This window comes from Heterocephalus glaber, unplaced genomic scaffold (assembly GCF_053883595.1).
Source record: "Heterocephalus glaber isolate CG9 unplaced genomic scaffold, H.glaber_assembly_v1.0 deba00001720, whole genome shotgun sequence".
Taxonomy (NCBI): domain Eukaryota; kingdom Metazoa; phylum Chordata; class Mammalia; order Rodentia; family Bathyergidae; genus Heterocephalus; species Heterocephalus glaber.
In genome coordinates this window covers 8,112,538-8,118,174 of record NW_028258433.1, presented here as the reverse complement: position 1 = coordinate 8,118,174, position 5,637 = coordinate 8,112,538, and the positions used below count along the sequence as shown (strand labels likewise).

At 36.0% G+C, this 5,637-nt stretch overlaps 1 non-coding gene across 1 annotated transcript; it reads right to left on the bottom strand.

Annotated features, from left to right (window-relative positions):
• Positions 1-3,381: 3,381 nt before the first annotated feature.
• LOC147821708 (U6 spliceosomal RNA) lies at positions 3,382-3,490 on the bottom strand. The gene has a single exon (XR_015446706.1). It is a non-coding gene; the product is annotated as a U6 spliceosomal RNA (small nuclear RNA).
• Positions 3,491-5,637: the final 2,147 nt, after the last annotated feature.

Below are 5,637 nucleotides of genomic sequence, written 5' to 3'. Positions count from 1 at the left end.
GGGATCTCAACTGGAATTGCATTAAATCTATATAGCAGTTTTGGAGGTATGGCCATTTTCACTATGTTGATCCTTCCTACCCAGGAACAGGAGATGTCTGTCCATTTTCTGATATCGTCTTCAGTCTCTCTTTTCAGAGTGCCATAGTTTTCAGAGAAGAGATCTTTGATTTATTTTGTTAAGTTGATTCTTAGGTATTTCAGGTTTTTGGATACTATTGTGAAAGGAATTATTTGCCCTATTTCTCTCTCAGTGAGTCTGTCATTGGTGTAGAGGAAAGCTATTGATTTTTGTGTGTTGACCTTGTAACCAGCTACTTGACTGAATTTGGTTATTAAGTCTAGAAGACTTTTGGTGGAGTTCTTGGGGTCTTCTATATAGAGTATCATGTCATCTGCAAATAATGACAATTTGACTTCTTCATTTCCTATCTTTATTCCTTTTCTTTCCCTCGTCTAATTGTTGTGGCTAATGTTTCCAGAACTATATTGAACAAGAGTGGTGATAGTGGACATCCTTGTCTTGTTCCTGATTTTAGTGTGAAGGATTTCAGTTTTTGACCATTTTGTATGATATTAGCTGTTGGTTTTTCATAGATGGCTTTTATCAGTTTGAGATAGAGGCCATCTATTCCAATTTTTTGTAGGGTTTTTATCATAAATGCATGTTGGATTTTGTGAAATGCTTTTTCTGCATCTATGGAGATAATCATATGGTTTTTGTCCTTGGCTCTATTAATATAGTGTATTACGTTGATTGATTTGTGTATATTGAATCATCCCTGCATCCCTGGGATGAATCCCACTTGATTAGGGTGTATAATCTTCTTGATGATCTTCTGCATTCTGTTTGCCAGTATCTTATTAAGGATTTTTGCATCTATGTTCATTAGTGAGATTGGCCTATAGTTCTCCTTTTCAGTTGGGTCTTTCTCTGCTTTGGGGATCAAGGTGATGCTTGCTTCCAAGAATGAATTTGGGAGTATTGCTTCCCTTTCAATTTCATTGAAGAGTTTCAACAGTAGTGGCAGTAGTTCCTCTCTAAATGTCTTGTAGAATTCAGCAGTGAAGCCATCAGGGCCAGGCTTTTCTTAGTTGATAAGTTTTTAATTACATTTTCAATTTCATTGGTTGATATTGGGCTGTTCAGAATTTTTAGCTCTTCTTCGTTCAACTTTGGTAATTCATATGTATCTAGGAATCTGTCCATTTCTTCTGTGTTGTCCATCTTATTGGCATATAGATTCTGGAAGTAGGTATTGATGATCCTCTGGATTTTGGCTGGGTTTGTTGTAATTTCACCGTTTTCATTCCTAATTACATGGATTTGGGCCTTTTCTTTCCTTTTTCTGATAAGGTTGGCTAAGGGTTTGTCAATTTTGATGATTCTTTCGAAGAACCAACTCCTGGCTTCATTGATTTTTTGTATGGTTCTCTTAGTCTCCATTGCATTGATTTCTCCTCTGATCTTTATAATTTCCTCCCTTGTATGAGCTCTGGGCTTGTCCTGCTCTTCTTTTTCTAGAAGCTTGGGGTTCAGCATCAGGTTGTTTAATTGGGCTCATTCTGTTTTCCTAATACATGTATTCACTGCTATGAATTTCCTTCATAAGACAGCTTTCATTGTGTCCCATAGATTCCGATATGTTGTATTGTCATTGTCATTTAATTGAAGGAACTGTCTGATTTCTTCTTTAATTTCCTCTGTGACCCATTGGTTATTCAGAAGTGTGTTGTTCAATTTGCACATGTTTATGAAATTTTTTGAGTTTCTTTTGCTATGGATCTCCAATTTCATTGCACTATGGCCTGATAATATACAGGGGATAACTTCAATTCCTTTGCACTTACTTAAACATGTTCTATGCGTGAGTATGTGGTCTATTTTAGAGAATGACCCATGTGTAGCTGAGAAGAATGTGTATTCTGATTTTGTGGAGTGGAAAACTCTGTAAACATCTGTTAAGTTCATTTGTTCAAGAGTTCTACTGAGTTCTAGTATTTCATGACTTATTTTTTGTCTACTTGATCTATCTATTTGTGACAGTGGGGTGTTGAGGTCCCCCACTACAATTGTATTAGTGCATATATGACTTTTCATGTCCTTTAGTATTTGTTTTATATAATTGGGCACACTAGTGTTTGGTGCATAGATATTTATGATTGTCATCTCTTCCTCTTGGATTGTTCCCTTTACAAGGATGTAATGTCTTTCTTCATCTCTTTTAATCAGTGTTGGTTTGAAATCCACTTGATCTGCAAAGAGGATAGCTACTCCTGCTTTTTTTCGGGTTCCCGTCACATGGAGTATTGTTTCCCACCCTTTCAGTCTATGAGTTTCCTTTTGAATTAAGTGTGTTTCTTGTATGCAGCATATTGTTTAATTTTGCTTTTTGACCCATTCTACCAGTCTATTTCTTTTGATTGGTGAATTGAGACCATTAACGTTGATGGTTATAACTGAAATGTATTGACTTGTCATTGCCATGACTTTTTCTTTTTGTTGGGTTCTCCTCCTTTACATTAAATTTCTTGTCATGCCAGATGGGTTCATTCTGCTTTGCTTCCTGGGGTTGTGATCCTCAATGTCTGTTCCTAGGATATTGTGTAAAATTCTTTGGAGTGCTGGTTTGGTATTCATGAAGTTCCTAAGGTGCTCTTTGTCCTGAAAGTATCTTATTTCTCCATCCATTTTGAAAGATAGTTTTGCAGGGTACATCAATCTGGGTTGGAGGCTGTTTTCTGTTAGGGCTTGGAATATGTCACTCCAAGCTCTTCTTACCTTGATGGTTTGTGTTGAGAAGTCTGCTGTGATTCTGATGGACTTTCCTTTGTATGTGATTTGTTTCTTTTCTCTGACTGCTTGTAGAACTTTGTTCTTCTGTTGTGTTTCTGGAATCTTAACAAGATATGCCTATGTGTAGATTTTTTTTGATCATGGCTATTTGGAGTCCTATATGCCTCACTTGTCTGTATGTCAAGCTCTTTTCCCCTTCTTGGGAAGTTTTCTGCCATTATTTCTGTGAAGAGTTTTTTTTATGTCATCTGCACTCTCTCCTGTTTCTTCATTGACTCCAATCAGTCTTACGTTATTCTTCTTTGCATCGTCTAGCAGCTGCTGGATTGATTTCTCATGTTCCCTTATAATTTTGAAGCAATTTTTCTTTTCCTCGTCATTAATTGCAATCTTATCTTCTATATCTGAAATTCTGTCCTCACATTGGCTCATTCTGCTGTGTACACTTTCAATGGAGTTTTTCATGTTCTGGAAATCTATTTGCATCTGTTTTATGGATTCCCTTTGTTTCCTATGTTGGGATTCCATCATGTTCCTCAGCTCCTCTCTAGATTTATTAACCATGTCTTGCTCTAGGAACACAAAAAATATATGGAACACTTCACGAATTTGTATGTCATCCTTGCGCAGGGGCCATGCTAGTCTTCTCTGTATCATTACAATTGTTTAGTATATGTGTTGCTGAAGCGAGCACTGAAGTTAAAAGTTGTGAAAGAACAAATGTCAGCTTAGGTGTGAACCAGTTAGGACTTTCTAATACTGCTAATGTGAATTTAAAATTATAAAACCATTTTGGAAAACAATATAGTAATGTCTTGTATTACTCTTAAGATCCAACAGTCCTGTTCTTAAGTTTTCACTTGAGAGGAATGAAAACACATGTTCACAATAGCTTTGTACATACAAGTCGGGTATCCCTTATCTGAAATTCTTGTGACCAGAGTGTTTCAGATTTTCATTTGAAATCATTTGATCTACAAAGAGGATAGCTACTCCTGCTTTTTTTTTGGGGGGGGGTCCTGTCACATGGAGTATGGTTTTCCACCCTTTAACTTTCAGACAGTGAGTTTCTATTTGAACTAAATGTGTTTCTTGTATGCAGCATGTTGTTGGATCATGTTTCTTGACCCATTCTGCCAGTCTATTTCTTTTGATTGGTGAATTGAGATCATTAACATTGATGGTTATAACTCATACATATTGACTTATCATTGTCATGATTTTTTCTGTTTGTTGGATTCTCCATCTTTGCATTTAATTTCTTGTTGCACCCAACAGATTCATTCTGCTGGGCTTCCTGGGGTTGTGATCCTCATTGTCTTTTCCTAGATTATTGTCTAAAATTTTTTTGAGTGCTGGTTTGGTATTCATGAAGCTCCTAAGGTGCTCTTTTTCATAAAAGTATCTTATTTCTCCATCAATTTTGAAAAATAATTTTGCAGGGTACATCAATCTGGGCTGGACACTGTTTTCTTTCAGGGCTTGAAATACATGACTCCAAGCTCTTCTTGCCTTGAGGGTTTGAATTGAGAAGTCTGCTGTGATTCTGATGGGCTTTCCTTTGCATGTGATTTCTTTCTTTTCTCTAACTGCTTATAGAACTTTGTTCTTCTGTTGGGTTTTGGAATCTTATTTTCGCCCCATTAATTTTGTTGGTACATTTTTGGTATAAAATGCAGTTACATTCATCATTGGGATCTTGTACCATTACATGGGTATCTTGGTTCTTATTTTTTTTCCCCTTCCCTTGCCCTCCCTTCACCCCCTCCACCCTTCCCTATTTGCAAAGACCTTGTTTCTATTTTTTCCCTCTTCTCATATTTTTTCCTTTCCCTTTTTTCCCTTCCCCTACCCCTCCCAATTCCCCTGCTCTTTTAGACCTTTTCTTCCTGTTATACAATATCAGTTATACATTTTTAAAATTACAATACTAAGATCTAGGAGATGTTACCACAGATTTTACAGAATTTAAAAGGATATAGAAAGCATATTACAAAAATCTGGTTGAAATAAATTTGACAACTTCTAAGAAGTACCTTGGAAGACAAATTAATGAAACTAACTCTGGAGGAAATATAAAATTTGAATAGCACCTATTAAAGAAAGTATATTTCTAGCTTGAAAACCTACCTATATGACAACAGCAGGCTCATAAACATTTTAACTGATAAATTATATCAAACAATTAAAACAGCAAAAAGAAGGAACACTTCTCTCCTCATTTTAGGAACTCAACATTGTGCTAATCCTAAAACTGGATAAAGATAATAGAAGAAAAAAATATGAACATAGAAATTTGTTTAACAAAATAAACTATTGGAAGTCAGATCTGGCAGGATGTAGAAAGTGGTTTTGTTATAGGGATGGCAGTGTTGGTTCAGCGTTGGAAGATCCACCCCCAAAAGTCATCATTTTAACAGAGGAAAGGAAAAAGCCATATGATCCTGTCACTAGTTGGAGAAAAAGTATTGGACTAAATTCTACAGCTGTTCATGGTAAAAGCTATCAGGAGACTAGAAATAGAACAGAAACTTCTCAACAAATTAAAGACATGTACTCCATACTTCCAGCGAGAACACCTTGTATGAATGGAGAAGATACAATGCTTTCTCCTTAAGGTGGGGAACAAGGGCAGATATGCTTACTCTTTATCTGTCCATTAAACTTTGAAACCTAGTCCCCACCAAAATAGTCTTGCAATAAAATGACACAACTAGGATAGGATTGGCATGGAAGAAGCAAAATCTTTATATGTAGATGAAATGATCATCTACAGAGAAAATACTAAGAAATCTCTAGGAGCCCCTAGAACTTGTACTTGAATTTAGAAGGATTAGAAAA